This window comes from Chiloscyllium plagiosum, unplaced genomic scaffold (assembly GCF_037043375.1).
Source record: "Chiloscyllium plagiosum isolate Xiang-an unplaced genomic scaffold, Cpla_swu_hap1 HiC_scaffold_49, whole genome shotgun sequence".
NCBI classification, from domain to species: Eukaryota; Metazoa; Chordata; class Chondrichthyes; order Orectolobiformes; family Hemiscylliidae; genus Chiloscyllium; species Chiloscyllium plagiosum.
Window position 1 is genome coordinate 4,606,909 of NW_028270187.1, and position 11,460 is coordinate 4,618,368.

The 11,460-nt window shown below is 44.0% G+C and overlaps 1 protein-coding gene and 1 long non-coding RNA gene across 4 annotated transcripts in view; one reads left to right on the forward strand and one right to left on the reverse strand.

Annotated features, from left to right (window-relative positions):
• Nucleotides 1-11,460, forward strand: part of LOC122546242 (uncharacterized) — a 222,544-nt gene that overhangs the window by 206,527 nt on the left and 4,557 nt on the right. The window contains exons 1-4 of one of the 3 annotated variants that reach the window (XR_015755147.1): nucleotides 2,953-3,237; nucleotides 3,886-3,940; nucleotides 7,389-7,598; nucleotides 8,939-9,227. This is a non-coding gene — a long non-coding RNA (uncharacterized LOC122546242). Of the gene's footprint in view, nucleotides 1-2,952; nucleotides 3,238-3,885; nucleotides 3,941-7,388; nucleotides 7,599-8,938; nucleotides 9,228-11,460 lie in introns of those variants that run through there. The other 2 variants (XR_015755145.1, XR_015755146.1) reach the window with 2 other exon arrangements.
• LOC122544526 (histone H1.3-like) overlaps nucleotides 1-11,460 on the reverse strand; it is a 184,392-nt gene that overhangs the window by 55,508 nt on the left and 117,424 nt on the right. The gene's annotated exons all lie outside the window — the stretch shown is intronic.

An 11,460-nucleotide genomic window follows, 5' to 3' on the forward strand; every position in this document is an offset into this window, starting at 1 on the left:
CCTCTGCATTATGGATATTTTTAAAGATGTCACTATCTGTTTCCCCATGTTCTGTATCTTCCATTTCCTTCTCCTCAGTAAGGACTCGCTTAGTATCTCCCATTTTTCCTTTTCTTCCACACATAGGCTGCCTTGCTAATCTTTGCTGGGCCCTCTTCTTTCCCTGGTTACCTTTTTGATCTTCATGTATTTATAAAATCTATTTGAATTCTCCTTAAAACTATTTGCCAAAGGTATGTTATGTCCCTTTTTTGCCCTCCTCATTTCCTTCTCAAATATATCCCTATTGCCTTTATACTCTTCAAAGGATTCACTCAACGTCTCCTGTATTTAAGTAACATATGCTTCCTTCTTGTTTGGACCAAAACCTCAACTTCTTTTCTCATGCAGCTCTTCCTACACCTACCAGTCATGCCTTTCACCCGAACAGGAACATCCTGTCTCTGTACCCTCATTTTCTCATTTTTGAAGGCTTTTCATTTTTCAGCCATCACTTTGCCTGTGAACATCTGCCCTCAGTCAACTTTTGAAAGTTTTTGCACAATACTCTCAAAATTGGCCTTCCTCCAAATTAGAAATTTAACATTTAGATCTGGTCTATCCTTTTCCATCAGAGTTTTAAAACTAATAAAATTATGGTCGTTGGCCCCAAAGTGCTCCCCCACTGTCACATCATTACATCACAAGAGTAGGTCAAGATTTTCACCTTGTCTAGAAGATTCATTCACATACTGAATCATAAACTTTTCTTGCACACACTTTCTGTCTAAACCATGAACAATATGGCAGCCATAATCCATGTTTGGAATGTTAAAATCCCTCACCATTATTCCTGCAGATCTAAGATCTCCTGACAAATTTGTTTCTCAATTTCCTGCTGACTGTTAGGATGTCTACAATCCAATCCCAATAAAGTGATTAAACCCTTTATTATTTCTCATTTCCATCCAAATAATTTCCATGGAATATCCTCCCTCAGTAAAGGTGTGATCTTAACTCTTACCAAACATGTCACTCCCCATTTTCTCTTGCTGACCCCTCCCCCCATCCTTCCTATAACATTTGATTCCTGGAACATTAAGCTGCCAGTTGTGTCATCCCCAAACCATGTCTCTGTAATTGCTATGATATCCCAATTCCAATCCCATTTTCTTAACCATGTCCTGAGTTCATCCTCCTTCCCTGTTAGGCCTCTTGCATTGAAATAAATGCAGTTTAAGTTATCAATCCAACCACATTCTCTGCTGTGTTCCTGTCTGCCCTGGGTGTTTGACTTACCGATTCGCCAGCCTCAGATTGATATCTTTGTTCACTATCTCCCCGGTTCCCACTGACCTCACCCCACGCTCACACCTTACGAGTTTAACCCGTCCCCAGTAGCTCAAGAAAATGTCCCTGGCAATATAGTGGATCCCTTCCAATTCAGGTGTATTCCATCCTTTTTCTACAAGTCATGTCTTCCCCAGAAGAGATTCCAATTATCCAAAAGTTTGAAGATCTCTCAAATTGAACCCCTTCACCGCCCGTGTAGGTGGGCAGCACGGTGGCACAGTGGTAAGCACTGCTTCCTCACAGCGCTCGAGACTCGGGTTCAATCCCCGCCTCAGGCGACTCTCTGTGTGCAGTTTGCACGTTTTCCCCGTGTCTGCGTGGTTTGCTCCGGGTTCCTCCCACAATCCAAAAATGTGAATGTAGGGGAATGGGTCTGGGTGATTTGCGCTTCAGCGGGTCGGTGTGGACTTGTTTCCACGCTGTAAATAATCTAATCTAATCTCTCCCCTGCTCCTGAGTTGGGCATTCCTCTGCTCTATCATCCTATTCCTACCCTCAGTCGTTCGTAGCAGCGGGAGTAATCTAGATATTACTACCGGAGATCTTGCCTCTCTTCCTTATTCTTCCTTCGGAATCTCATCCCTTTCCCTTCCTGTGTAGTTAGTTCCAACGTGTACGCCCCTTTGTGAATATCCTGCACTCTCTCCGAGATATCCTTGATCCTGACACCAGGGAGACAACACACTATTCTGATTTCACGCTATCGGCCAGAGAGACGTCTGTCTGTGCCGCTGACAAAGAGATTCGAGTTTTGTAATTTGTAAAAGGAGGACCTTCGAAATCGCAACTACTTCCATCTAAAAGGATAAAGGCAGCTGATGTCAGGGAACACGGCCTTAATGTCGGACAAGTTCCCCTCTAAGGCACTCACCATGCTGACTTGGAAATAAAACCACTTTCTTTCACTGTCACTGGATCAAGACCCTGGAACTTCTTATTCATGGCATTGTGGGCAGCACATGGATAACAGCTGTTCCAGAAGGTGGCTCACCACCGCCTTCTCAAAGGGATGGAGAATAAATGCTTGGCTCAGCCAGCGACATCCACGTTCCAGGAGTGAATAAACAAAAACAGCTGGGGTCTCTCGTTGTGGCATACAATACATCACAAGGTTTCTATCTGCAGCATACATGACACTAAAATCTGACATTCACGATAAACTAAATCGAGTCCCAGAGATGTTATTGCACACCTAGTCTGACTTTTCCACGGGCCTCCTGACCCAGAAATAAGCTCTGACACTGTGATGCAAGACTCTCTCCATCAGTTATTTTCTGCCTTCGTAAGAATGGTCCACTTATTCCCTCTCTCTGTATGATACTTTGGGCAAGGAGTTAAGATTAGTGGATATGGGGTCAGCAGGATTAAATACCACAGTTAACATTCGATCAGATGTGATGTTATCGAATGGGGGAGCACAGAGAATGGGCCGAGTGGCCGCCACCTTCCCCGCCCCCTGATCAGATTGTGAGAGAGCCGGAGGGAGGAGTTATTAACATTACCAGGGAATGGGACAATGTCCCAGCTTGAAACGTTCTCTGCCCTTTCCCCCACAGCCCCAGTTCCTTTGGTCAAACTGGGAGAAAAGGGAATTGGGGAAATGACCAATTGATATTTGTTTTTTCGGGGAGTTTTTGGGAAAACATCGCATGCGCAATTCCTCATCGCACCCTCGCCTCCTCCAATACTGATTGTTCCCGACTAGAGGAGCGCATGCGTGAGGCCCTCCCCCAGCGCTGCCATTGAGGAGCATTTACTCAGTGAGTGCAAGAGGTTTGTTTGAAACAGACCGCAATGGAGAGATCAGCGCCCAGGGAAGCGAGGGTACAGCAGGCTCCTTCCAGCAGCACATCGGGATGGGAGCCTGGGACACAGAGGGGGCTCCGAGACCGGGATTGATTCGGGGTGAGTTCAGGAGAATCGGGGGCTGTTTGTAAGAGGCCGAGCGGAGCAGGAACTGGTCCCGGAACTTGGAGTGAGCGGGCTGGGGGGAAGAGAGAGGCCTTTCTCGGGCTGTGTGTGGGCCTGCTGAGGGAGGCAGAGCGGGAAGAAGCTGCTGTGGGACATTCTTGTGGTTTGCAATCCCATAAACACGGATGGAAATTCATTGTTTGGCTTCTGTTTTACGCTGTTTAATGCGAATAGACATTGAAATAAAAGACAGTGGAAGCAAATGCGATAATCCTGTGTAGGATAAATATAGCAGGCACCGGATAAACGTCTCCATGTGAAATCATGCCTCGTATTTGTTTTTCAACAGTTAATAATGTATTGGGAGCTGGACACTGAACTGTGTACTCATCCCATTTGAGGAGATGTCCATATGTTGTTGAGTTTATTTTATCTCACTGAAATGTTTTAGAATTTGGGAAACAGAAAAAAACTGGAAGGAGCTCAGGGCTCGAGTGGAACCAGGATCCGCACTGTTCACCTTGCCCTGTTCAAAAACAAAGAATTATAATGATCATGACCTGAATATTGCATTGATCATTTGATATCTTCCTACTCAGCTGCGAGTGATTTACCAGAGCTCTCTCTTTTGTCTTTCTCCAGGCAAATATTTGATGGATCAATCCAAAGGTGACCAGCTGCTTCTCACACCCAGCAGGTATGTTACCACTGTCGGAGAGGAGAAGGTCCTTTCCACTGTCTGAGTGGATTGAGTCACACAGACATTGAGCTCCATTTCCAGAAGTACACATTCAATCCAAGAGTTAAACACAGCTGACGATATATAAATGTATATTATTTTGCCCTGTTCTCAGTGCTTACCACCTCAGTGACAGTAAATTCCATCATTCAAAGCCAATTATCATTCATAAGATTAGAAGCAGGTTAGACTGTATGCTTATAATAAATACACATTTATGAACTGCATTAAATCCATATGTAGATTTGGCATTTTTAAAAATTACAATCAATTTGAACAAACCGATCATGGTGTTACATGGTTATAACAAATATAAATATGAAGTGTATATTTGAGTGCAGATATAGAAGCAATGTTGGATATTTGAGTAATTGAGCAGGACAAAATTGTTCCAGGATTTGAACATCTTTCCTTCAGTAAGGTGTCTAGAACAGAACAAAACCAGCCTGGGTAACAGAAGGCCAACTCCCTTTGTCAAATGTATTTCTAAATTCAGCTTCTGTTGCCTGTAAGGTGTAACACACATACAAAGAAATACCCAACAGAACAAAGATGCATCTCCAACATGATCTAATATTCTCCATTCAATACTTGTGCTGTCACCGGAATTAATTTCTTTTCTGCTCTCCGCTTTGTATTAGGTGTTGGACTAGCTCAGTTGGCTGGATGGCTAGTTTGGAATGTGGAGTAACATCGATAGCATACGTTTGAATCTCTCACTGGCTGAGGTTACCATGAAGGCCTGTCCTTCCCCACCTCTCCCTTTGTCTGAGGCATGATAACTCTCAGGTTAAACCTCCATCTATCAGTTGTCACTCTCTCTCCCTCTCTCTGACACTCCAGGTGAGGTCTAACAAGTGTCTTGTACAAGTTCAACATCACCTCCCTGTTCTTGGACTCTAGGTCTGATTAATGAAGCCAAGGATGCTGTGTTTTTTATTAACCCCTCTCCCCCGGTTATGCCACCTTCACTGATCTGTGCACATAACCCCAGCTCCCTCTGTTCCAGCTCACTACCTTTAGAATTTTAACCCTTACTTTGTATTGTCTTTCCATTTCATTCATCCAATGTCCTTCACCAAATTTGTATTAAATCAATTTTTGTCTTTATTTTCTGATGTTGACGAATTAAAACCTATTTTGTAAGTCAAACTTCATTTTCTCCCTCCTAGTCATTTTGTTTCATTTCCTTGCTACTAACTAACAAAACAATTCTGGTCTCCTTCCTATCGGAAAGATGTTGTGAAACTTGAAAGGGTTCAGAAAAGATTTACAAGGATGTTGCCAGGGTTGGAGGATCTGAGCTACAGGGAGAGGCTGGACAGGCTGGGGCTGTTTTCCCTGGAGTGTCGGAGGCTGAGGGGTGACCTTATAGAGGTTTACAAAATTGAGGGGCAAGGATAGGACAAATAGGCAAAGTCTTTTCCCTGGGGTTGGGGAGTCCAGAACTAGAGGGCATAGGTTTAGGGTGAGAGGGAAAAGATACAAAAGAGACCTAAAGGGCAACGCTTTCGTGCAGAGGGTGGTATGTGTATGGAATGAGCTGCCAGAGGATGTGGTGGAGGCTGGTACAATTGCAACATTTAAGAGGCATTTGGATGGGTATATGAATAGGAAGGGTTTGGAGGGATATGGGCTGGGTGCTAGATTGGGTTGGGATATCTGGTCGGCATGGATGGATTGGACCGAAGGGTTTGTTTCCATGCTGTACATCTCTGACTCCATAACTCCACAAAAACATTCAGGCTAGGATCAGGTCGAGTCCATTCGGCCGCTCAGGAAACATCTCCCCTATTCCATACAATTGTAGTTGATCCCATCTCAGCCTCAAATCCACCTATCTGCTCACACTCTCTTTGACCCATCACTGACTAACGTTCTGTCTGTCTCCTCCTTCAATTTATGCAGTGTCCTGGGTGGTGGTGGCAGGTTCCCACAGATGTACAACCCCTCCTCATTTGAGAGATTTCATTCCTCCTTATCTCCGTTTTCAGTCTGCCCAGCCCCTTATCCTAAAACAATAACCTCTCATTCTGGATTGTCCCAAATGAGCAAACATCCTTTCTCCATCTCCTTTGTCAATCCCCACTTTAGCATCTTATAACCCTCAGTTAGTTCTCCTATCTTCCAAAATCCAGAGAAACAGCTCAATCGCTCATCTAAGATACCCTTCATCTCTGAAAATGATTGAGTGAATCTCTTCAGAACTACTTCCAGTATAACTGCATCTGTCCTCAAGAGATCAAAATTGTACAAGACTAACCTTTCATCTTGGCAATCAATTCCGCGAATCTCCTCTGAACTCCCTCCAATTCAACTACATCCCTCTCAAGTAAGGGGACCAAACCTGTCCGCAGTAGTCTGGATGTGGAAACCCCAATACCTTATCTAGTTGCAGTAACACTTCCCTACTTTCATACTCCATTCCTTTAGCAATAAATGCCTTCCTTATGACCCACTGCAGTTGTACACTACTTTGAGATTCATGCACAAGGACACCCTGATCCCTTTGCACCGACACAATTTGAACTTTCTCTCCCATTCAGATGACAACTTGCCTTTTTCAATTCTTCCAACTACAATGGATAGCCTCACCACTGATGGGACTGACCAACGCTCAGTTCAGTGTCTAACGGAAATTGAGATTGTGTCCTCGATTTGAACTGTTGTGCTTTAGATTTGCAAACGAGTCAGACACAATGGGTCCATTTGCTCCAATTTGTCTAACAAATGTAAAATTGCTGGGTTTGCACCCCAGAGTGATTTTCAGGCTATATGGACAGTGTTTGAATGCTGTTTGAAGTTGCTAACCATCTCACTAACTTTCCTGTGCCACCGAGAACTGATGGAAGAATCAGCTGGAGAAAATAAGAGAGAAAGAACATGGGAAAGTTTTACTGTAAATATTCAGCTTCACCTGCTTGTAAATGAATCTGGATTCTTTGACAGATGCGCAAGCAACAAGTATTCTAATGTTAACCTTTAGTTTATATCTGTGCTGTACATTCCTCAGAACACAACACATTACTTTGTATGTCTCCCCAAGTAATTTCATCTGCCACTTGTTCAGCCTGTCCACATCCTCACAAAGCACATTCCCACATAGTGTTTTATTATTTGTTTTTAAATTCACTTGTGGGTTATGGAAATCACTGGCTGTGCCGATAATTTATTATCCATTCCTTGTTAGCCCCTTGAGATGGAAGTAGTGAGCTGCCTTATTGAACCACTGCAGTCCCTGTGCTGTAGGTAGACCCACAATACCATTAGAGAGGGAACTTCAGGATGTTGACCCAGCAATACTAAATGAACAGCTAATATATTTCCATGTTGGGATAATGAATGGCTCAGGGAGAAACTTGCAGGAGGTGGTATTCTCATGTATCTGCTGTCCTTGCCCTTCTAGATGGAACTAGTTGTGGGTTTGGAAGGTGCTGCCTGAGGACCTTTGGTGAATTTCTGCAGTGAATCTCATAGATGATACACACTGCTGCTACTGAGCACGGGTAGTGGAGCGTGTGGATGTCTGTGGATACAGTGCCAATCAAACATGCGTTGTGTTGTCTCTGGATGGTGTTCGTCTTCTCAAATGTTGTCTACAAGGTGCACTACAGAAGTGAGTGAGTGTGCATGTGCGCGTGTGAAATGTGTGCGTCTCTCTCTCTCTCTCTCTCATACACATGCACACCTTCATACTCTCACTCGAACACATTCTCACTCATACTCTTTCATACACACACCCTCATACACTCTATGTGAGCAACATTAGTTTGAAACCCACGTTGAATCCCGACTGGAGAACGATCACCAGCATTACCTGCCAGAGTGTCTCACCCACCTTGTTTCCTGGTCCAGAGTTTAATGTGAAGCTATGTGACAAGAGAAAGGATCAGAAGCATTGGGACAATGAGTGCTGCCATCTCAGCGCTGTGTTCCTGTGCTGGATTCAGAGAGCGATTTCCTATCAATAACATCATTGCTTCAGCAAACACCAATCTTAGTGTTTCCTGTTCCCTGTTGCCCTGACCCTCTGCTAACACCCGTCCATTTGGAAGGATAACCTTGTGTCTGTGAAATTCGGTCCAAACCCTCACCATCGCAATGGAATCACTGTTTCTGTGCAGCCTGTCTCATTAACAACAACCCATCAATCCAACCCAGACTCTTCAATGCTAAACTCAAAAGATCACTCTGCACCCACTCTCTCTAAATTGTCAGCTAGAAATTATTGACCCTCATTCTCACGGCCTATATATAATCGAGGCAAAACCTCCCTTTGTCCTCCACCTGCCAGCGGCAACTGTGCCATTCGTAGCGAAACAATTTGGCCCCTCCAGCCTGCTCCGCCCATTCAATGGAGTCATGGCTGATCACTTAACTTGGTCCTGTGTCTCCCCGCGCTCTCCCTTTCGCCCCTAAGAAATCTATCCAACTCCTTCCTGAACAACATTCAGTGTTCTGGTCCTGACTGCTTTCTGTGGCAGAGAATTCCACATTCTCCCCACTCTCTGTGTAAAGACATTTCTCCCCATCTCAATCTTGCACCATCTCCTTTGGGCTATGACCTCCTGGTTCTGGACTCTCCGCCCGGTCACCAGGAACACCCTCCCTGTGTTTACTCTGTCTCATCTTTGTTCAAATTCATAGGTTTCTATGAGACTCCCCCTTAATTCTTCTAAACTCCAATGAATATCGTCCTAGCTGATCCAATCTCTCTCCATTTGTCAGTCCTGCCATCCCAGGAATCACTCTGGGAAACCTTTGCTGCACTCCCTCCATTCGCACAATATCCTTCCTCAGATAAGGAGACCCCAAACTGCACATACAGTTCTCCAGAGTGTGGTGTCACCCTGTCCAATTGTAGCAAGCCACTCCTGCCCCTGGACTTGAATCCTCACACGATGAAGGTCTCCCTTATCTGAGAAAGGATGTTACTCTCTCTCTCTCTCTCCGCAGATGCCACCAGACCTGCTGAGTTTCTGAAGCAATTTTTTTCCGAGTGTTCATGTCAAGTGTTCAGTCGGACCCCAGTGAAGAATGGAAGAATGGATGAAGAATGAATTACCTGGCACTGTGAGGTCAATGGAATTACTGGTCACATTAAATATCATTCCGACCCCTGTTAATCGCGACGCCTTGGTGCTGGGACTGGAAGGATTCAATAACCAGCTCTGTCCTTCTGAGCTAGAGTTGGAATTCCTGTTGGCATTGTTTAAGGGCAGGCAGGAACAAAGCAGTGATTGAGGTAAGACTGATAAATTAAACTGCATTTGTTTCAATGCAAGAAGCCTAACAGGTAAGGCAGATGAACTCCAGGAATTTTAGGGACATGGGACTTGCATATCATTGCAATTACAAAGATGTGGTTCAGAGATGCACAGGACTGGAAGCTTAATATTCCAGGATACAAATGGTATAGGAGGGATAGAAAGTGGGGCAAGAGAGAAAGGGGGTTTGGCGTTTTGAGAAGGAATAACACTACAGCAGTACTGAGTGAGGACATTCCTGGGAAGACATTCAGGAAAGTTACATCAAAATAAATTAGTTGGGTGGAAATGAGAAATAAGAAAGAGATGATCACCTAATTGGGATTGTACTATCAATCCCCCAGTCGTCAGTGAGAAATTGAAGTTGTAAGGAGATCACACTTAACTGTAAAAATAATAAGGTGGTATTGGTTGGTGATTTTAACTTTCCAAACATAGACTGGGACTCCCATCATGCTAAGGGTTTAGATGGAGGCAAATTTGCTAATTGAGTGCAAGAAAATTTTCTGATTCTAGTAGGTGGACGTACCTACTAGAGAAGGTGCAAGATTTGACCTACTCTTGGGAAATAAGGCAGGGCAAGTGACTGAAATGTCAGTGGGGGAGAACTTAGGGCCCAGTGACCGGGGATGGCTGAGTGGTTAGCGCTGCTGCCTCACAGCACCAAGTACCCGGTTCTGAATCCAGCCTCGGGTGACTGTGTGGAGTTTGCATGTTCTCCCTATTTCTGCATTGGTTTCCTCCCACATTCAAAGATATGCAGATTAGGTGAAGTGGCCATGCTAAATTGCCCGTCGTGTTCAGGGATGTGTACGTTCAGTGCATTAGTCAGGGAAATGTAGAGTAATAGGTCAGGGGAATGGGTCTGTTTGGATACTCTTTGGAGGGTTGGTGTAGACCTAGAACTCTATTTGCATCATTGATAGTTGCCAGTGAGGTTCTGGAAGACGAGGTTGGCTAATGTGGTGCCACTGTTTGAGAACGGTGATAAGGAAAAGCCAAGGAAGTAAAGAGCAGTGAGCCTGACATCAGTGGTGGACAAGTAGTTGGAAGGAATCCTGAGGGACAGGATTTATATTTATTTGGAAAGGGAATGACTGATCCGGGGTAGTCAACATGGCTTTGTGCGTGGGAAGTCATGTCTTACTAAATTGATTGAGTTAAAAATCACACAACACCAGGTTATAGTCCAACAGGTTTATTTGGACCATGCTCACAGAATTTATAGCCAAAGGAATCCGGTGTCCGAGAGATATGGTACAATAAACAATTTTAGAATAAATTCCATCTTTCATAATGGAATATGCTGGTTTCTGGTTTTGATAATTAAATTCCAGAAATTCTTTTAAATTACATTCTCAAGGTAGCTTAGCTTTTCAAACAACAGGTGTTTGCTTGTGTCCCAATGCTATGTCAGACTGACAAACGCTGTCTATAGTTTTGCAGCGTTTTACATAGCTTCATACAGTTTTTGAGCAAAATAAAATGTAATTCTTCAAAAAACATATTCTCCTGGTTTTGTGTGATTTGTAACTTTGTGCACACCAGTCCAACACTGGCATCTCCGATTCATAACTTGATTGAGTTTTTTTGGAAGAAGTAACAAAGAGGATTTATGAGAGAAGAGTGATGGACCGCAGTAAGGTGTTCGACAAGTTTCTTTGTGGTGGGCTAGTTAGCAAGGATAGATCACACGGAAAAGAGGGAGATGTAGCCATTTGAACACAGAACTGGCTTGATGGTAGATGATAGAAGGTCATGGTGGAGGGTTGCTTTTCAGAATGGAGGCCTGTGACCAGTGGTGTGCTGGGTTCTCTGCTTTTCATTGTTTATATAAATGATTTGGATATGAACATAGGATATATGGTTAGTAACTTTGCAGATGATACCAAAATTGGAGGTGTAGTGGACAGCGAAGAAGGTTATCTCGGAGTACAAGGGGATCTTGACCAGATGGGTGAATGGGCCGAGGAGTGGCAGATGGAATTTAATTTAGATAAATAAAGGTGCTGCATTTTGGAAAGGTAAATCAGGATAGGTCTTATACACTTAGTGGTAAGGTCCTGGGGAGTATTTCTGAACAATGGGACCATGGAGTGCAGGTTCGTATTTCCTTGCAAGTCTTGCTGCAGGTAGACAGAATAGTGAAGAAGGAGTTTGGTATGCTTTAATTTTTGGTCAAAGCATTGACTGTAGGAGAAAGTGAGGACT